We start from the raw sequence: 21,825 nt of genomic DNA on the forward strand, positions 1-21,825 counted from the left end.
AATCGCAAATGGTGCTGGGCATGGTCCAGTGCCCCCCCCCCCCCTGTCTACGCCCCTGGATAATAGATAGGTACGTACGCGAAATAATACAGCGTTATATAGGGAGGGAGTGCGCGGGAGCCGGGGGGGCAGTGGGGGCAGCTTGCCCCCCCAACTCTGGGGCCGTGGGGGCGGTGCCCCCACAGCTTTGAGACGGAATACCACACTTTTTTTGCAAATGTTTTCTTTTTTTTGTTGAAAAAGCCGAGGGGTGAAAAATAAGTGGCCTAAAACCGATGAGAAAACTAGATTTGGGGGTACCCTAGATTAATCTCTATTATGGTGTGCCCCCCCCCCCCCCCAGTCGGAAAGTAGTTCCCGCGCCCCTGGGAGGGACGGATCATAAAACGTTCTGGGAAAGGGAGGCGTGTAAGAGCAGAAAGGTGTCTGGGGAGGGGCGCCACGAAGCGGTGCAGCAAGGTGCCTTGGGAGGGCGGCGCCGACTGCTAGATAGAGCATTGTGGGGAGGGGCGGCTTATTGAGGGCGGCGGGAAGTTGTGGCGAGGGCAGCACATAGAGAGCGCCGAGGTACTCTGGGAAGGGGCGGCAAGTCATCTGGGGAGGGTGGCACAGACGGCGATAGAGCATTATGCGGAAGGGCGGCACATTGAGGACGGTGGGGTTCTGTAAGGGGCGGCACAGAGAGCTCCGAGGAAATTGAAGGAGAGTCGGTGCGAAGGGGCGGCAGGGCATCTGGGAGGGGCGGCATGTATAGAGGTTAGGTATTTTAGTGAGGAACGGCACGTTGAGGTCAGGCGTATAGTGGACCGAGCAGTGCCGTTTCTTTTGTTTCGTTTTGAAGTCCCTAAACTAAACCCCCCAATTGCAGACTTCCTCTACCAGGGGCGGCATTTCAGCATCCCAAAAATGGGCTGGAATTTCCAGCGTTCCAGCGCGGTGGTTACGCCCATGATTGTGGAGAACGGCAGAAATGGCCGGCCCGTTAGACCGTGAACCTGAGGGGGGGGGCGTGAAAATACCCCCCCCCCCCAGCACGGCGTGGGTTAACGGACTCCCAGGGAATATTTTTTCTCAGTGTAGCTCTTTGAAAGTTGTTTCATCTGAGGTGCATTATCATGATATCACACATTCATTTCACTGACACATGATCGTGATCACACAAGCTCAATCATGTGAGCCCAATGAAGGCACTTGAATCGTCACATCGTGGGTGCCCGGAGCTAATTAACATACTAGGGAAAGCTGCTACCAGTCAAAGGCGCGCTCAGAAACGTCAAATACGAGCATAAAATTGGAAAACCAGCTGGTTGCAAAGGGCGCAGAATCTTATAACATACCATATATTAGCCGAACTTGGCAGCCCGCCTTCGGTAGTTTATGACCAACGTTCGTGAAATATGGAAAGGAAAGTCGGAGATAAATTATAGTAGCCAAAAAAACTGACGCTTCTTGAAAGGGATGAGGCTCATGAGCAAATCTTTTGAAAGCACGAAATCATCCATAAACCGAATGATGACAACACGGAACGGAATAGAGTGACACTGCGATGTGAAATCAGCCACTAGCACATCAATGTGATAAGCGCAAGGGCATTCAGTAGGTGTGCGTCTTTCTCAACAACAATCAATGTTTTCCATTTGACCAGAAGAATGTCATCGTGACCCCATTCACAATCATTATATATGTTACAGGCAATGTGTGGAATCAGGCATTCTATAGAATGCCTAGGCATTCTATAGAATGCCTGACCGACCAGGCATTCTATAGAATCCCTAGGTATTCTATAGAATGCCTGACCCACCAGGGATTCTATAGAATCCCTAGGCATTCTAAAGAATGCCTGATTTTCAGGCATTCTATAGAATGCCTAGGAAATACACGAATCTTTCCAACATATAAGTGTATGTTGTATAAGATTATGAGCACAGACCGACATGTAACATTATTATTTTCTGCCAGGCTACCTTGCGTTCAGCTATTTATGTTCATTCAGTCAAATGTTCATTCAGTCAAATTTTCCGGTCAGGTATTCAATCTGACCTTATTAGGTCAAATTGTATCAGGATTTCATTCTGAGAGTACAGAGTATTTATCTTAACGCTAGAAAGACGATGGTGGTAATGTCAATATCGGAAACGCCTTTGGTAAAAAAAAAATACACAGAAAAAATTGACAAATCGTCCATTTTTGGAGGTGTTTGCCTTCTAAGGAATTGATTTAAGGTCAAACTGGAGAAAACGGCTACGAGCCAAAAATGGACAAAAATTGGGCTGACCTAAAAATTAGCTTAGCTATTTGTTTTAGAAATGGCACCCTTTCGAACATTGCCAAAGAAGAACTGAAGTAAAATTTCATAATTTTGAGTCTTTGACGACCTTTCGAATACCGCATGGCCCAGAAGTCAAGCTGGAAGGGGAGATCGAACAACACCTAATCCGGCTCTTGTTACGGCCGGGCCACCGCCCAGACGTGGAATAATGAACCATTTATTCAGGTTATTCCCTGACATTACGGTGTAGGTTGAGCTGTCCATGTATGTATATTGAGAGTCGTTACACAAAGTGCTTATGACGACATAAAATGTGACCTTTGGTGTATTTTTCACCTTCATTTCTAACATCAGAACAAAGCCATCGTCATTCGCAATCACTTTCGATTCAAGCCTACGGTCCACCCTCCCAGCCAACACTCTTCTAATGCAGCTTCGTATCTGTAGCAGCATAATCCTCCGAGGGTAACCGTTTAAAGGTAGTGTGCCAGCTTTCTTGGACCGTATGGAGTTAATGGCCCAGATAAGGAGAACCGGATTTTTAGAACTTATCCATACCTTCAAAACTCATGGAAACGTCTTAAATTCTTCAAATTTTGAGTACCCCAGTGCGAAATTCGCCCCGACGGGTTGTCGGTCGTACCCCAACCACATTTCACACCACTATGAACAATAAATGCACTCACTGAAATCGCTATTACCGATATGCTCATCCAATCAAGTTTCGATAAAACCGTTCATCATCATCTCCTGCGGTTTCGAACACGCCTGTTAGGTGGCTTCTGATGCTCGTCGAGGTCGGAATTTCCAAATACGCGTGGTGCGTCGGGCCGCGCGCTCTGACTTCGGCCAAGAAAAATGCGTCAGCTGATCATTGTCATTTCTGCCACTTGCGTGTGGTGAAATGGGGTCATAACTTATAAGACGGCTTTTTCATATCAATTATTTTACATAAAATCATATTTCAAACCATAAATAATGTTCGACAGCCAAATAAAAGAAACAATACCAATACGGGCTTACAGTTTAAGGCTCGACATTGTGTTGTCTACGATTAGACAGCTGATAACTCATTCCCGTACGTCGTATGGTCGTAACACTATAATGACCTTTGCTTATTGTCACAAGTGCGCCGCATTCGCGATTGTTGCCCGACGCCTGTTTGCAGGTGAGCCCACTACAGTTGTTATACATATCTAAAAACCGAAAAACTTTTAGGCGAAAAAGGCACTATTCCAGGCCCATTTTTGATTTTTTTGCGATATTAGGTAAAAACAGAAGCTTCTTATCCTAGGAAAAATAAAATGGGAAATCTTTCAAAGATGGCACACTACCTTTAAGCGACTGGTTTGTCTGTGACTCTCCCGCGTGCCTTGCGCCGTGGCTCTCCCGTGCCAACGGAATTGGATCAGCTGCTGCTTGCGGCGCACCATTTGGTGGTCGGCATAGCCCAATACTTCCCTCGCTTCCTCTCAGCTCATTGCCCTGAAATGGTGTGAGGTGACGACCGGCCTATAGGCCAACAATGAAAATTAGGTAAACAAATAGCATTACTGCCACTGACCCCTAATTTTCGAAGTGTGTTTCGGACAATCAAAATACTTAGGCATTCTATAGAATGCCTGGGAGCTTAAGCCAGGCATTCTATAGAATGCCTAAGCAGTCAGGGATTCTATAGAATACCTAGGGATTCTTATATATTACTGTATGCCTGGCCTATTCAAATACATTAGCCAGAGGGGTGTGGTAATAACTGGTGTAAGCAAATTGACCACGGTCAAAAATGCATTACCAGAATGCACTTAAGCCAACATTTTGGGATGGTCTCGTTCCTAAGTCGGCTAAGAGCTTCGGTCCAGAAAATAAATTTATCGTTGGCATACAGTAAAATACATACCAAACTCGGCCGGTGATAAATTTTCAAGACCTCAGTCCTTACTGATTTTTGAACTCGGCCTTCGGCCTCGTTCAAAAATTCAGTAAGGACCTCGGTCTTGAAAATTTATTTACACCGGCCTCGTTCAGTATTATATATTACTGACCGGGCCGACGAAATTATTTGGAAACGAGGTTTGCAAAATTGACGTAGGCCCGAGTGCGAAGCACGAGGGCCGGAGTCGAATTTTGCAAACCGAGTTTCCAAATAATTTCGTACGGCTGAGGTCAGTAAGATTTTTCCTACATGCCGCATGCTAAGTAGTTTCGACAGGTTTTGGTGACACTTTTATACAATTGTTTTGTCCATAATTTCCCAACAGTGATTGCGCTACTGCTGTGGATAAAGCTAAAGGAAATTGATAGAAGAAAATGCATCAAAACACCTTACTTCAAAAAGAATCGTGTGTGAAAATATCAACTCAGAATGGCACAACTGGAATATCCCAGGAACATAATACATGAATAATTTGCCACGACATAAGAACAAGAAGAAGGCATAATATTCCTAGTGATTAACGTAAATTTTCCAGTGTTCTTGCAAGAATCTTTTCTTTATTTATGTAATTATACTTTGTTGATGCCCTATGGCTAATCTTTCGTGAAATACATTATATTTTCCATATTTTACATGTTTGTTTCGAGGAAATGACTACAACTGTCAGATAATAACGCAATAACTTAGGCCCAAGGTATCAGTGGACATATCAAACGAAGATAAGACAACAAGCGGAAGCGATAACGGATTTCGATTACCTAGGCGCACATCTTACCATCATTTCGGCTTTGTAACCAATACAAATATTTCAAAACCCTTGATAAGCAGAGCAGATATTTTTTACCAAAAAAAATGTTAGTTTTCTAATTGTACGCGGCAAATATCATGCAATAATGATGTCAAATATACATTCCCTGTCAATAGCCGCGTTTACATAGGGCTAGTTGCCAGATAGTGGAATTTCCACTAACAGAGGGTTCCCGAGAAATACGCCATGGCCAATATCCTGGACGCAATTCGGTGTGCAGACGAAAATATGCATGTGAGTGCTAGAAATTCGTAAATTACATGATTTCATTGACTTTTTTTGTTAAAAACACGTGATGACAAGCTCAGCAAATCTATTCATGGTGGCTTACGTGGCAAATTGGCTTTCCTTCGTGGAAAAATGCCATTTTCATTAGCTCTACTTTGATTAGCGTATGACTGGTGTTCGTGTAAAATAAGCAATTTTCCCTATTTCCTTCATCAATTTGGTAGCTGAAACAGCTACCAATTTACTTCCACTATGACAGTTTCCAGTAACATATGCTACTGATTGGCTAATATTAGCCAATCAGATCTCTGGAGATCCCCGTAGTGCGTTACAACTATGACGCGGCAAAGACATATTTGGACATATCATTTCTGTATTGATATGCCTATCTACATACATTGCATTGGTCTTGCGTGGATGTCATAAAGAGAAATATTTTGGTCTAAGGTCAGTGAGACGCTAGTTGCTACTCTTCTATACGCTATGCCCTTTTTCAATATGATTACGGTGTCGTGTTCTGACTGCAGACTCCTGGTAAGTTTGTGCAGGTCTCACGGAAGGGGCGAGGGCGCTCTTTCGCTTTTCGATCCAGCAGGCAACAACAATGATTTTTTGTAAGGGAGTATCAATGGAAGTCACAAATTTATTTAAAAGTTGGTAAAGTTGTTTTGGTTTAAAAGCTGGTGCATTTGCCTTGTCAAGGGTATGGAACCTCAATATATTGCTAAGTCTCATATTTCCAGGATGTTGATAGGTATGTTTGGAAAAAGATGTTTTGATAATGTCGAGAAATGTAGCAAGGACTTTTCTATCTTCAAATCAGTTGCTCGCTACAGTTTCATGATTTTAAGGTGTGCATGAAATTATGAGAAAAGGTAAAAAAAAAATGAACAAAAATTTTGTTAATTCATGATGCATGATAGAGCAAATAATTTTCTTTCGTTGATTAAAGCAAGGCTTGCGACTGAACCATAATGTGCATTGACTGCTGCGCAGTGTCCCAAACTTTGTAGATGTGGGTGGGAAACGACATCCAAATGCAAATCATTTTCCACTCTCAACTCCAGTTTTCAAGCCCAATTTTCCACTCCCAATTCCACCGAGAAGGAGCAATTGCGGGAATGGTTGTTTTACATGTGCTTTGACACAGTTGCAAAATAGGTACCTTCATACGTATATCATAGAAGTAATTACTGGTTATTATTATTGGAGAATTTTTTTTTTTTGCAGCATTCTCGTCAAGTAAAATACATTATCTTCTTTATAAGGACCATAGTGTGAGGAGTAAATACAGTCTGTAAGGTTGTCCAGACTAATTGTGCCCCTATTTGTACAGCCTCGGCTGGAGCCGCAGCAGGCGCGCTACGGGGTTCCGGCGCCGACGAGCAGCCGAGCGCAGCAGGCCCGCCACCGGACTCCAGCGCCGACGAGCCACCGGCCGCAGCGGGCGGGCTCCAGGGTTCCAGCATCGATGAGCCGCCGGCCGCAGCAGGCGCGCCACCGGGGTCCGGCGCCGACGAGTAGTCGAGCGTAGCAGGTGCGCCACCGGACTCCAGCACCGACGAGCCGCCGGCCGCAGCGGGCGCGCCACGGGGGGCCGGTGCCGACGAGCGGCCGAGCGCAGCAGGCGGGCCCCGAGGTTCCAGCGCCGAGCCGCCGGCCGCGGCAGGCGCGCCCCGAGGCTCCAGCGCCGATGAGCCGCCGGCCGCAGCAGGCGCGCTACGGGGGTCCGGCGCCGACGAGCAGTCGAGCGTAGCAGGCGCGCCACTGGTCTCAAGCGCCGACGAGCCGCCGGCCGCAGCGGGCGCGCCACGGGGATCCGGTGCCGACGAGTAGTCGAGCGTAGCAGGTGCGCCACTGGACTCCAACGCCGACGAGCCGCCGGCCGCTGCGGGCGGACTCCAGGGTTCCAGCATCGATGAGCCGCCGGCCGCAGCAGGCGCGCCACGGGGGTACGGCGCCGACGAGCAGCCGAGCGCAGCAGGCGCGCTTCTGGACTCCAGCGCCGACGAGCCGCCGGCCGCAGCGGGCGGACTCCAGGGTTCCAGCATCGATGAGCCGCCAGCCGCAGCAGGCGCGCCACCGGGGTCCGGCGCCGACGAGCGGCCGAGCGCAGCAGGCGCGCTACTGGACTCCAGCGCCGATGAGCCGCCGGCCGCAGCAGGCGCGCCACGGGGGTCGGTGCCGACGAGCAGCCGAGCGCAGCAGGCGGGCCCCGAGGTTCCAGCGCCGAGCCGCCGGCCGCGGCAGGCGCGCCCCGAGGCTCCAGCGCCGTTGAGCCGCCGGCCGCAGCAGGCGCGCTACGGGGGTCCGGCGCCGACGAGCAGTCGAGCGTAGCAGGCGCGCCACTGGACTCAAGCGCCGACGAGCCGCCGGCCGCAGCGGGCGGACTCCAGGGTTCCAGCATCGATGGGCCGCCAGCCGCAGCAGGCGCGCCACCGGGGTCCGGCGCCGACGAGCGGCCGAGCGCAGCAGGCGCGCTACTGGACTCCAGCGCCGATGAGCCGCCGGCCGCAGCAGGCGCGCCACGGGGGTCGGTGCCGACGAGCAGCCGAGCGCAGCAGGCGGGCCCCGAGGTTCCAGCGCCGAGCCGCCGGCCGCGGCAGGCGCGCCCCGAGGCTCCAGCGCCGTTGAGCCGCCGGCCGCAGCAGGCGCGCTACGGGGGTCCGGCGCCGACGAGCAGTCGAGCGTAGCAGGCGCGCCACTGGACTCAAGCGCCGACGAGCCGCCGGCCGCAGCGGGCGGACTCCAGGGTTCCAGCATCGATGAGCCGCCAGCCGCAGCGGGCGGGCTCCAGGGTTCCAGCATCGATGAGCCGCCAGCCGCAGCAGGCGCGCCACCGGGGTCCGGCGCCGACGAGCAGCCGAGCGCAGCAGGCGCGCTTCTGGACTCCAGCGCGGACGAGCCGCCGGCCGCAGCGGGCGCGCCACGGGGATCCGGTGCCGACGAGTAGTCGAGAGTAGCAGGTGCGCCACTGGACTCCAACGCCGACGAGCCGCCGGCCGCAGCGGGTGGACTCCAGGGTTCCAGCATCGATGAGCCGCCGGCCGCAGCAGGCGCGCCGCGGGGGTACGGCGCCGACGAGCAGCCGAGCGCAGCAGGCGCGCTTCTGGACTCCAGCGCCGACGAGCCGCCGGCCGCAGCGGGCGGACTCCAGGGTTCCAGCATCGATGAGCCGCCAGCCGCAGCAGGCGCGCCACCGGGGTCCGGCGCCGACGAGCGGCCGAGCGCAGCAGGCGCGCTACTGGACTCCAGCGCCGATGAGCCGCCGGCCGCAGCAGGCGCGCCACGGGGGTCGGTGCCGACGAGCAGCCGAGCGCAGCAGGCGGGCCCCGAGGTTCCAGCGCCGAGCCGCCGGCCGCGGCAGGCGCGCCCCGAGGCTCCAGCGCCGTTGAGCCGCCGGCCGCAGCAGGCGCGCTACGGGGGTCCGGCGCCGACGAGCAGTCGAGCGTAGCAGGCGCGCCACTGGACTCAAGCGCCGACGAGCCGCCGGCCGCAGCGGGCGGACTCCAGGGTTCCAGCATCGATGAGCCGCCAGCCGCAGCAGGCGCGCCACCGGGGTCCGGCGCCGACGAGCGGCCGAGCGCAGCAGGCGCGCTACTGGACTCCAGCGCCGATGAGCCGCCGGCCGCAGCAGGCGCGCCACGGGGGTCGGTGCCGACGAGCAGCCGAGCGCAGCAGGCGGGCCCCGAGGTTCCAGCGCCGAGCCGCCGGCCGCGGCAGGCGCGCCCCGAGGCTCCAGCGCCGTTGAGCCGCCGGCCGCAGCAGGCGCGCTACGGGGGTCCGGCGCCGACGAGCAGTCGAGCGTAGCAGGCGCGCCACTGGACTCAAGCGCCGACGAGCCGCCGGCCGCAGCGGGCGGACTCCAGGGTTCCAGCATCGATGAGCCGCCAGCCGCAGCGGGCGGGCTCCAGGGTTCCAGCATCGATGAGCCGCCAGCCGCAGCAGGCGCGCCACCGGGGTCCGGCGCCGACGAGCAGCCGAGCGCAGCAGGCGCGCTTCTGGACTCCAGCGCGGACGAGCCGCCGGCCGCAGCGGGCGCGCCACGGGGATCCGGTGCCGACGAGTAGTCGAGAGTAGCAGGTGCGCCACTGGACTCCAACGCCGACGAGCCGCCGGCCGCAGCGGGCGGACTCCAGGGTTCCAGCATCGATGAGCCGCCGGCCGCAGCAGGCGCGCCGCGGGGGTACGGCGCCGACGAGCAGCCGAGCGCAGCAGGCGCGCTTCTGGACTCCAGCGCCGACGAGCCGCCGGCCGCAGCGGGCGGACTCCAGGGTTCCAGCGCCGACGAGCTGACGGCCGTAGCGAGCGCGCTCCAGGATTCACGCACCGACGAGCCGCCGGCCGCAGCAGGCGCGCTACTGGACTCCAGCGCCGACGAGCCGCCGGCCGGAGCGGGCCGGCTCCAAGATCCACGCACCGACGAGCCGCGGGCCGCCGCGGCCGGCCTCCATACGGAGGACGACACAACATCACCGTTCAGGTAATCCGCGCTCCAGCTGCAAGGCGCGGCCGACTCGGGGTAAAGCGGACGTACAGAGGTACGAATCACTCTCCGCCCACCCCCGCCAGCCGCGCCTACTGAAAATGGGCCGCGCAGCCCTTAGCAAAATGTCTAGGCGTATTGCATTTGAAGCAAATAACCTCTGCAGCACTTGTCTGCTGTCGATCCTTACTGGGCTTGGTACATTCCCTACGCCAGTGTCCCTCCAGGCCACAGTTCGGACACGGCCCCGGCGGTGAACGTCTGTGAGTCCTTTCCTGTCGTCCTGCCTGGAGTGCATCCACCTTCTTCTCCAGATTCGCCACAACCAGGGACAGCTTGGATACCTCATCCTCCAGGCGGTGCTCTTGAGACTGTTCCTCAATATGACGTACACGAGGTCCCATTACCTGCTCCAGCTGTCGAGCTCCTTGCAGTAGGTCCCTGTAACTTTCTGTTTCCTTCAGGGTCAGTAGCAACTGCACTCTCATAGCTTCATCAACATTGTTCAGAAATGTGGAGCGACAAACAGTTCCCAACTGTTCTTCACTGAAGGCAGCATATGCTTTCCTGCCAAGGCTCTTCAAAGCCTCGCCATACTGCATGACAGTTTCTCCAGGCATGCGTGAACGCTTGGACAGCATGATGGCATAATCTGTAGGGAGAGCTGGTGTATGATACTCAGCTTTGAGCGCCTTTTTCAGTGTGTGAATGTCAGTACACTCCATGGCAGGCAACTGGCGATAAAAATCAAAAGCTGGTCCAGTCAGGCAGGCAGGGAGCTGCAGGAACTGCTTTTGTTCTGACCACTCATTGGCTTTTGACACCACTTCAAAATGGGCCAAGAATCTTTCCACATCACCAGATCCATTAAATCTGTCTGGCTTAACAGGGGCACACGCCATGTCCTGTGTCCGTGGCTCCTTGGCCGCTACTTTACAGAGAGTGAACTTTTTCCTCCACGCTATCACAAAAACTCATTGACTTGCTGGAATTCTGCCACCTCAAGCGTCTTCGGAAGCAAGAAAGGGTTCTAGACTGGGTTGAATGGCTGCCTCCAAATGTGAGAAACTGTTCACTCAGAAATACAAGTATATTCAACCCAGTCGACGCTGTGGGCAAAGCGGGACAAACAGATAGTTAGAACACTTCCCAACAATGCCAACCACCGCATGCAAGCAATGCAAGGCGCTGCCATCGCATTCGCTTAGCATGCCAGATTAATCCAAAGTGAACGTGCAAACATGCGAACAGTACATGTTCCAGCCCAGGCCGTACAAATAGGGGCACAATTAGTCTGGACAACCTTACAGACTGTATTTACACCTCACACTATGGTCCTTATAAAGAAGATAATGTATTTTACTTGACGAGAATGCTGCAAAAAATCCTCCAATAATAATAACCAGTAATTACTTCTATGATATACGTATGAAGGTACCTATTTTGCAACTGTGTCAAAGCACAAAAGAACAGCATTCTGACAGCTCACTGTGTTATGTTGAAATGGCAAGTTTGGTTAAACTTCGTCAGTGCTGAACTTTGATTTTAATGGCTAATTATTTTGTCATTTCAGAGTGTTAATGGAAACAGACGATACTGAACTGGGGCCGGACGCGGCAGGCGACGTACGCTGTGTTGCGCTGGGCAAAACAGTCCAAGATGCTGGTAGCGGGTGAAATACGCAGCTGCTCGTCGTCTCCTAGAGCGCCGCGGACGCCGTGGACTGCGCCATCAAAGTCGACGAAAAGTCGGCTCCAGCAGCCGACCGTCTCAAACTACTCGGAGCCACCCCCTCAACCTGCTCCTTCACTTCGGGGCCCATTGCCGCAGTCTCCGCTCCCGAGTGCGCCCGGCATCCAGCAGCTTCGCAAGCTGACAGCGCGGGGCTGGGGACTAGAGGAACGACAGCTCTGCGCTGTAGCGTCTGGATACGTCCGTGGAGTGCTGGTGCACGCGGCCGCCACCTGGCTCCTGGTGACGCCACAATCCCACGTGGAACTCCTCCAGAGGGAGATGCGGGCGGTGACCCGTATATCACCGGCTGCCCCTTGTTTACCCCCAGCCCACGCAGTGACGGCGGAGTCCGGACTGATGCCGGTGCCCGCTGGCCGCCCGGCGAGACGTGCTGGTAGCGAAGCTCTTCGCCAAGGCGCACGCGCTCCCCGAGGGCAAGCCCTCAGGACTATCGCGGAAAATGGGCCGCCCAGCCGACTGAAGTCGATGACGGGCTGGCGTGGGGTGGGGCACGAAACCTGGCGAGCGGCTGGGATCGCCCTGCCGCTCGACCCCGCTGGTTGCATGCCAGTGCTCCGCCGAGGGAGGTGGCCGCCTTCCCAGACTTCACCTTCAGGCTGGACATCGGGACACTGCAGCGCGACGCCTCGGCTGATGAACTACACCTGGCGGCACAGCGACACTTGGCCACCCTCCCCAGCAAGCCATCAGGGTATGAACTGACGCATCGGCGGAAGCGGGAGTCCGCAGCGGAGAAGCCTTCGTGGAGTGTACACGGGTGTGGGAAATGAATGCTAAGTGTATCCAAATTGAAGGCACTGCTCTCGAATGATATAAATACTAGAGATGTCAATCGGATGCCAATTTTTTGGTATACCGATACCAAACCGATACCAACTTGGTATTTGGTATTTCAATCCTAATGTACTTGGTATTTTTTGGTATTATGAACCCTCACTTATGTATAAGAGGCTGAGAAATTGGTTAAAAGTCGGTATTTCCCTCATGTTATGAAGTTGGTTCGGTATCGGTATTTCTTCACGGTTTATGTTGGTATTTGGTTTGGAATTGGTATTCATATTTTCTATAATTGACTTCACTAATAAATACTGAACAGCTTTGGATTGTTTGTATTCCAAATGTTTACTTTCAGGACGAGTAGGGTAGACCGGGGCAAGTCGCCCCGCCGAGGTAAAACGCCTCACCGATGTTTCTCGGAACTGGCAGAGTTCTGGGGAAACATCCTCTCTTCTATAAAACGTGCACTATATGATCATTATATGAGCAGACTGGAAAGAAATTGTGATGACTCTTTCGGGAGATATAGCCAAAAATGTGTTTTTTGAGCGATTTTTATGTTTTGTTGTCAGATTATGCATCATGGCGTTCTTTTATGGTCCACATCAGGTTAACGACTTTTATGTATTTTGAATAACTATTGTCTAACGCTTATCATGCCGGGTTGGTTCGTGTTAAATTATGGCTTGCTGGAGTGCAAAGCGTTGTTCTCTGATCGAACTACGTGATGGGGTAAAACGCCCCAGTAGGTCGCGGGGCAAAAAGCCCCATGGGGCGTTTTACCTCATGTGTTGTTTGGGCTACCCACTTTCTAATGTTCGGTAGCTGGCGAACAGTAAGTTTCTATGCCTTTATGTGTATTTTTCTCAGCAAATGGATGGCAAAGGAAGCATTCTGTAGACATTTGCATTGCAATAATTTATTATTTGGTCTTATGAGGCAGGTGAAAAACCTGTTCATACAATAGTGTCATAGCTGAACACCTGACAGGATGGAATGTGCTAACTTAAGAGCCGTGCCTCCAGAGGTCTAACGGACCTCTCACATAAGATTAAGCCAACTACCATGTTAAATCTGTAATCTAAAGTATGGGGCTACTTGCCCCAGGCCGTGGGGCGTTTTGCCCTGGGGTTGGGGCAAAATGCTCCATTTGCAGTTGCTTCATAAATCACTTCCTAGCTTGGAGTCCGATCATAAGTGAATGAATTTGAGGGGTGCAATTTAAAGTAAAATGTCCAAAGAACGCATTGCGCACAAATTTGGCCTTCCATGTGATGTGGGACAAAATTTATGCAGCAAAATAAATTATCTGGGGCGTCTTGCCCCAGGCTACCCTACTCCTTGTCATTCGGTCGTCAACTCCTCTCTCCGACTCCGGCTTAGCGCAGGCACGTATAACCTAGAATTTGGCCGAGGGGGGGGGGGGGAGCGGAGGAATCCCGTAGAGAGAGCCTCCTACCTACAGAGGGCCCTCTACCCGAGGAGTCAGAGGGGCCCTAGTGGTCAGACACAGACACTAGCGGTTATTCACAGGAGGCCCCATGTAGTAAATTGAAGGACCCTAGGTGGCAGGCGAGTCGGAGAGCCTTGATTGTCCTGACGTAATTTTTTTGGGGATTCCCATGAATTTCGTTCGTCTCCGACGTGATTTTGGCCAACGTGGGCCTTCTGCCAGCATGGGCCCTGAAAACCCCTACAGGGAGGCGCACCCCGTCCGTCCCCCCTTCTGTACGTCCCCGGTCGGTCCAGCGGCTCCACACGCGCCTACCGACACACAAGAAACTCTTGCCATTATGTTTGCTTCTGACGCAATCATGACAGAATTACGTTCTATTGATATGCATGCTGCCATTGCTTTGGAGTCGGTCTTTTGAATTTCTGCGTTTTTTTTTTTTTTTTTTTGATCGGCTCCACTCTCCAGACAGCTGGCTCAGCCTGATCGACCAGAGCAATGCGACACCTATACCAACTTGATACCAACCTACTTGGCGGGGTGGTCAATTCATGAAGTGCGAATGCGAAACATGGCAATAGATGGCGGCAGGCGGAACGAACAGCATGGGGAAGGCTGGGACACGCATTGAGAAATGAAATCCGTCACTTCCCAGATTTCGAACGCATCCATAGAGTGCATTACTTTTATGTGCTTGCGTTCGGTCTTGGGATTTCTCAGCAGATGTCGCCAACAGTAGAGAGATTGATCTAGAATGTCTCGTTATCGGAAAAGTATGGTAGCCATACATCAAATGGTTTTTGCGTATAGCTACCATATTACTTCCGATATGACTGTTGACATTACTGCGGATATGACGGAGCAGTGCATTGGCAATATGCCAAGGGCAGTAACATGCCGTCAGTCACGTCAGTCATCGACCTTGGCTATCTGTAAGAATCTTGGCAGGAATCTTGGCCTTTTCTTGGACCCATAGCCTCGGCCTTCGACCAATCATATCGCCGAATTCGCAGGCGGTGAGAGACAAATACGGCGTGCCAAAGACATATTGGGTGTCTCAAAATCACTGAGAACTCTATAGCTCAAAACTGAAGCCCTGCACTCTTTTAGATCTACCCCGTAACCAGTTGAGTGGCATTCTTGTGAAAATTATGTAAAGATATTTATCAGAATAAGGTAGAAGTGTAGGGGGTGGCAGGTGAGGTGCAGAAGGAGAAGAAGAAGAAGTTGTACCTATCCAGTAATTTTATCTTGATTTGTGGACTAGACGAAGACTAGATTTTGATGAAGAAATCGACAAACTTGAACTGCAGGTAAGGTGTTGGTTTGTCATGCCGATTGTCTTGAAACCCTTTCCTTTTAATCTTCCAATTAAAATCATCAACTCCTATCCAAACCACCAAAGAAACGACAGATCTCACTCAGTCCAAATTTTCGTTCAGAGGCCAGTATTACTTTACCCGATTTACCAACAAAAATAGCTGCCTGGAATTTTTCTCCTCATATATCCATTCCACGTAGGTACAACATACAGAGGGTAAACGCGATAGGCATGTAGGTAAGCAGGGAGGGCTTCACCATTTATACTCCATATGTGAATTAGCCTTTAGGCAAAATAATCCGGCAGGTGGCTATTTTCTGTTTGTAAAACTGGCCTCAGATGGAGTGCTATTAGGTATTTGATTTACCATCACATGATCAGGCATCAACTAAGTTTGTGGTTTTAGAATCTTGAAAAACTTTCTTGGGAGTGGCACTTGGTAGACATCCGTTTGAGATTCTGCTAGAGCAATAGCATCGCGCTCAAGCCAGCCAAATTTTAGACTGCCAACACAAGAAAAAAAAAATGTTTGGTTAATCAGATTTCAGGCTTCAAAATATTAGGTAAAGCATCAATAGGCATTTAACCCGCGCCCCACTGGGGTCTGTGTATAACACGCCCTACTGGGGGGGGGGGGGCTATTCATAGCCCCCCCTCCTAACTCCGAAACTACTGGGCCGATCGTCAAAATTCAAACGGCGTCTGATAGCCCCGGAAAAACTGTCGAGCGAAACCTAATTTCATTGACCTCGAGGTCACCGATGACGTCACAGGTCAGGTCAAAGTAAAAATTATTAGCATTTTGGCTTGTTCACATTTTGGGCTCTGGCCGCCGTCTTACAAGTCAGATCAGGCTCATTTTTGGTTTCCACACTCGTGAACAGATGCTCTAGATACCTTGAGGGTACCAAACTTGTACTTTGATTTTCAGGTCAGGGTCAGGTCATCACAGGTCACGAAAATATTATATCATGCGTCGGTCACGTGACACATGTTTTATGGTCCATTTAGGCCATAGATTTCGAATTTGATGTCGTCTGTGTCATTCGAGGTCATTTGGAGTCGAATTTAGCTTAGGTCAGGTCACTTTCAGGTCAAAAAAGGTCAAATTTTGAAGTTAACATTTTTCAACAAAAAAGGTGTCTATTGGATGCAGTTTGAGCTCAGGAACACGATGGTGCCATTTATATTGGTGTACGATGTCAAATACGTACTGAAAAATTGATTTGAAAAATTAATAATTGTTAATTTTTTGCAATAATGCGTATAACTTGGCCATTTTTGAAGATATTTAGCTAAAACTTGCTAGAGTTAGTCATAATCATGCATTCTGTCACATATATTCCGGTTTTTTCGAAAAGTCAAAAACTTTTTGAAAAAATATAAAAATATAAATTTGAATATTATTATATACAATTTTCGAAATTTTCAAAATTTTGAAAATCAGAGATAGCAGTTTGATAGCGCGGTCAATTCTGAGTCCTTTCATGCAAAGAAATTGGATCTAGCTTAAAAACTGAGCTCTTGGGAGCGATTGCCGTGGTTCAATGTTTTGCGTCGAAATCGGACGAACATGACGTCACTCTGACGTCATTTCCGGCCGACCTATGGTAGCTACGAAGTTTAAATTTTGACACAAGGTGTCAAATTGATGCAGCCGAAGGTACTGAAAGTTTGGCGTCGATCCGTCAAGCGGTTTGGAAGTTATTGCAGAAAAACGGGAGGGGGGGCTATAAATAGCCCCCCCCAGTGGGGCGCGGGTTAATTCAATTCTGGTGGTAAAAATCATGACCATATGTTGGCATGACATCAATTTTTAATTTGTTGTACAACTTGCTGTATATTGAGGCTTGAAGATGCTCAAATAGATGATATTTTTGATGCGTGTGTTGATTAAGACTGAAGTCCAATGAAAATAAAAAGCAGAAATTATCCTCACCTTACCTTCCCTACTAACCTTCAACCTCCAACCTATCAGCCTACAAACCACCATTCAGGCTTCATCTACAGGGTGTCCGGAAAGTCCTGGCGCTTTTCAACATTGTTAAGATAAATGCCTTTGGTCCATAGATACTCAACAATAGAACGAAACAATGACCAGGAACACCAAGCCACATCCTTCTGCTAAGTGCCCATTCATTGTAACCACCGTCTGTGCCGACGACGGCCTCGACGCAAGGGCGGAAACGCCTGCGGGTTTTGACGGTGCAGGACATTTCCTGTCCTCCCATGCTGTCATGATGCGAGTGTTCAGGGACTCCAGGCTGGGATGAGAGGTGGCCTAGAGCTTATTCTGCAAAACGCGTAGCATGCCTTAGTCGAGCGGGTTAAGGCTGGGATAATAAGGTGGCCTAATCTCATTTCACCACGGTGATCTGGTCCGCCGAGCTCCTCTGTCAGTTTGGTTTGGACGGCAGCGGCGTTGTTGGGGGGCGCTCCGTGCTGTTGAAGTGCGACATGACCCTTAGGGCAAGTCGCCTTGATTGTCGTGTCCAGGAACCCCTCGTGGACCAGCCTATCAGTCATTTATTTGACCTTGACGAAGATGATGGGACATTTGTGTCCATCAGACCCAAGATTTTCTTCGATTGCCGCTGAAATGCTGGTTCAGTCTCAGCAGCTTTGGCATACCGTGGTTGTAGCTGAGTGAGAATATTTTCTAAGACATTTCCGATCTGGAGTGCACCTTTGCCTGCTCAACCGTTCGCCGGGAAACGCCGCATCGCGTTGCAACTCGCGCCTCGTTCAAGCCGCACCGGGCCCCCGCGCGCGGGCTCTCAGCGACAAGGCGCATCTTCGCCCATATACCTAGCACTGAAAACGGTTTCAAGGTCATATTTACGCGACCCCTAGCTGAGCGGTGAACGAGGGGTCATATCTGCGGTGATTGGTTGAAAGTCCAATAATCACAGCGCGCGTTAGACGACGTCCAAAAGAGGCGCCAGAACTTTCCGGACACCCTGTACACGCAGGTTTAACATTTTATGATAAAGTAAAAAATCTCAGCTTGTAATCCAATGTCTTTCAAAACCAATTGGGCTTTTTGGCCTTGCGAATGGTAAACGGAGAGAGAGAGAGAGAGAGAGAGAGAGAGAGAGAGAGAGAGAGAGAGAGAGAGAGAGAGAGAGAGAGAGAGAGAGAGAGAGAGAGAGAGAGAGAGAGAGAGAGAGAGAGAGAGAGAGAGAGAGAGAGAGAGAGAGAGAGAGAGAGAGGAGAGAGAGAGAGAGAGAGAGAGAGAGAGAGAGAGAGAGAGAGAGAGAGAGAGAGAGAGAGAGAGAGAGAGAGAGGAGAGAGAGAGAGGAGAGAGAGAGAGAGAGAGAGAGAGAGAGAGAGAGAGAGAGAGAGAGAGAGAGAGAGAGAGAGAGAGAGAGAGAGAGAGAGAGAGAGAGAGAGAGAGAGAGAGAGAGAGAGAGAGAGAGAGAGAGAGAGAGAGAGAGAGAGAGAGAGAGAGAGAGAGAGAGAGAGAGAGAGAGAGAGAGAGAGAGAGAGAGAGAGAGAGAGAGAGAGAGAGAGAGAGAGAGAGAGAGAGAGAGAGAGAGAGAGAGAGAGAGAGAGAGAGAGAGAGAGAGAGAGAGAGAGAGAGAGAGAGGAGAGAGAGAGAGAGAGAGAGAGAGAGAGAGAGAGAGAGAGAGAGAGAGAGAGAGAGAGAGAGAGAGAGAGAGAGAGAGAGAGAGAGAGAGAGAGAGAGAGAGAGAGAGAGAGAGAGAGAGAGAGAGAGAGAGAGAGAGAGAGAGAGGAGAGAGAGAGAGAGAGAGAGAGAGAGAGAGAGAGAGAGAGAGAGAGAGAGAGGAGAGAGAGAGAGAGAGAGAGAGAGAGAGAGAGAGAGAGAGAGAGAGAGAGAGAGAGAGAGAGAGAGAGAGAGAGAGATACCTAACTCTATCATGTAAAAACTGTTTTGAGAAAATAGCACTGTGTTTTATCCTGGCTTCATGACTCTCTAACGTCCTTGAAACACCTGCTTGTTTTCTGACAATTGGTGATACAGAGAGGGTCTGCATTAATGTCCAAGTATGGTCATTTAGGATCAATTTTTGGTGCCCTCGTTTTATATTATTCCATCAGCCTTAGTTTGCCCAACTGACATGCGCTGAATTTGTCGCATGTGACGTTACACCTGACGTGCGCCGAAATTTTAGGTGGAACCCTGCCACTACGCCAAACATAAGTTATGGCATGATCACTGCTCAGTTGGGCAGGTTCACCAGAACAGCTTCATGGGTGCAAAATTACCACCGCAGCGCCCGTAAACCCTAATAAACAAACAAGCAAACATCAGTTGCGCAGTTAATGCCAATTTTTACAATTTTGATTGTCTATTGATATTATTTGGTCTTTTCAGGACTCGTGGCGCTGCTCGCCTCTTCGCCAATGCGAATGCGTTCTCTGAGGACAACCCGCCCAAGGCTACCATGACGAAGCCACGCCACCGCGCCGGCTATAGACTCACGGCCTGAAGCGAGTTTGGGCGCGACGGCTGGCGAGCCAAGGCGGCGGAAAGTCGTCTGGCGGAGCTCCCGTCTGAGGCGAGCTTGATCTGGTCAGACAGCTCCGCCACCGATGGTGTGCTAGATGGAGGAGGAGGGGCCACCCCCCCCCCCTCCCTGAACCGCGACATCCGAGAGGTGCGTGTCGCGGCAGGCGCCCTCTGCTTTAGCACGCGCGGCGAGCTATTCGCCCTAAGAGCGGTGTTGGAGGAGCTGGCCGGACGGATGGTACCGGTCGATATGGGTCGACCGCCGTCTATCCCAACGGTAGCGCCGATCGACGTGGGCACTTTCTGCAAGGCAGGCGCGCCACGGCAGGCGCGCGCGCGACGCTGCGCGCGCCTGGCAGCGGAACTGGCCGGACGGATGGTACCGGTCGATATGGGTCGACCGCTGTCCTGGCTCCGTCCTGGAGGCCGACCGTGCAGTCGTTATCGACATCCGCCAGTACCTGCTCTGCATCGGCCGCCTCCCGAGGCCGGATGCCCACAATGCAACGACGTGGAGTGCCCTGCTGCCCGATGCCGCGTCTGCCGCGAAGAGGCTGGCACTCCACGGTATGTGCTGCTGCGATGCGCGGCGCTGGCGGTGTTGCGACAAAGAGCCTCGGCAGCTGAACTGCTTCAAGCGACGTAACGATATCTGCCTTCCCCTCCCCTATCGAGCCGCGTGGGTGTGGACGGACGGGTCGGCAGACGCGAGAACCTGCAGCGAAGGAGCTGGGGTCTACGGGGAGTAGCAGCACGAATGGACTGATGAGCCGCGTGTCCCGGCCGGTCCATTCTGCTGTTCCAGCTCCAGGACCGGCCGCGCCGTCGCCACCCGTCCGGCGTCAGTGGAGGACCGCTCATCAGCTGTCGATTTTCATCAGTTTCGTTTGGACCACTGGTCGGGCTCCTGCCAGTGCCGACATTGGGTTGGGCGGAGTCCTACCGATGAATGCCGCGAGTGCTGCAACATTGGCTCGGTACATCTCTGTACATTTTCCCGAGTCTGGTGTGGCTACGGGGAGACGGATTTGGTGACCCTGGCTGCCGCCGTGAGAACCATCCAGAACCGTACGGCTATGCTGCGGCAGCGGCTGAAAGGAACGCAACAACAATAACTACAACAGCAGCTGCTAATGAAAGGGGAAATCATGGAGCCGGATGACCCGGCACATGGCGCTCAGCCAGCTGAGAATGAGAGCCGCTATCAAATCGCCAGCAGGGTGCTGCGGCTGGTAACTGACGACCTTGGTAGAGAGAGCGCCTCCGCTGATGCGGATGAAACTACCCCCTCTCGGGTTTGTTTGACGCCGTCTCCGTCGACTCTTTCGCCTGGGCCGGCTGGCGACCGCGACATTTCTTGTGCAGTGACTCGTAACTATGTTCACCAAACTTTTAAAACTCCTCACGTTAGCATCTTTAAAGAATGTTTCCCTTGTACACTGCTGCAATGTCTTATGTAGGCATATTGTAGGTACAGTCTAAACGAGTGTGGAATGCTTTGTTGTGCTTGTTCTGTATTTCGTTTGCTATTTATCACGGTGACTATAATTTATTTTGACCAACCCTTGCCTTGTTACAATTTTAGTGGATGGTTTCTGAACTGCTGTTTGCATTATAGATGTTGCTAGTGCGTAGACGCCAAAGATTACTTTATACCTATTGACGCGCCAGATAAAGGAGGTGAAGTATTCCTCTGATCTATACCTACGAAATTCCTTTATGTGTGTTTTGTAATCGATATTGGCGGTTTTCTTATGTGATGCGGTGTACGAGTAGAGCGTGGCTGAGGAAGGCGATGTTTAAAGTTGCTAGTTATTTTTCAATACATCTATGATCGGACTGTCGTGCTTGCTGTAGGTCGGACTCCGTTCTTGATGGTGATTGGACGCACGTGCCGGTAGTTCACAACAATGCGGCTTTCGATTATAGTATAGATTTAGATGCTTTTAAAGTGTTTGTATGCGTAGTCCTGAGTTTCGAGATATTATCCTTGCTGGCTCCTTGCCAACAGATTGTCCACTTCTGTGTCCAGTACTCATCCCACTCACGAGGCTCAGTTGTGTTTGCCAACCCCTATACGGAAACATTGGCCAGATGACTGACTACTACTGAAATTTTAAGAAGCGTGGGCAGTAGGGCATAACGAACGGTCCTCAGGTTCAGTAGCCGCGGAGCACCTTCAATTAAGGGGGGGGGGCACCGCCGACTTTTGGTCCCATTCTTTCCATGCAGCGCCCATAGGGCTAATGTTAAAATGCCAAAATCAAAGGGGGCACGGTGCCCCGGTGCCCTCCCCGTTCCGCCGCCTATGCTCAGGTTAT

General features: G+C 51.7%; 2 long non-coding RNA genes across 2 annotated transcripts; both read left to right on the forward strand.

Moving 5' to 3' along the window:
- Positions 1 to 9,149: 9,149 nt before the first annotated feature.
- On the forward strand, positions 9,150 to 12,577 carry LOC122371279. Its single transcript, XR_006254708.1, has 2 exons — positions 9,150 to 9,721; positions 11,298 to 12,577. It is a non-coding gene; the product is annotated as an uncharacterized LOC122371279 (long non-coding RNA).
- Positions 12,578 to 14,639: 2,062 nt separating this feature from the next.
- On the forward strand, positions 14,640 to 21,344 carry LOC122371278. Its single transcript, XR_006254707.1, has 2 exons — positions 14,640 to 15,022; positions 19,370 to 21,344. It is a non-coding gene; the product is annotated as an uncharacterized LOC122371278 (long non-coding RNA).
- Positions 21,345 to 21,825: the final 481 nt, after the last annotated feature.

The sequence above is a fragment of the Amphibalanus amphitrite genome, unplaced genomic scaffold (genome assembly GCF_019059575.1).
Source record: "Amphibalanus amphitrite isolate SeventyFive unplaced genomic scaffold, NRLGWU_Aamphi_draft 001226F_arrow, whole genome shotgun sequence".
Taxonomy (NCBI): domain Eukaryota; kingdom Metazoa; phylum Arthropoda; class Thecostraca; order Balanomorpha; family Balanidae; genus Amphibalanus; species Amphibalanus amphitrite.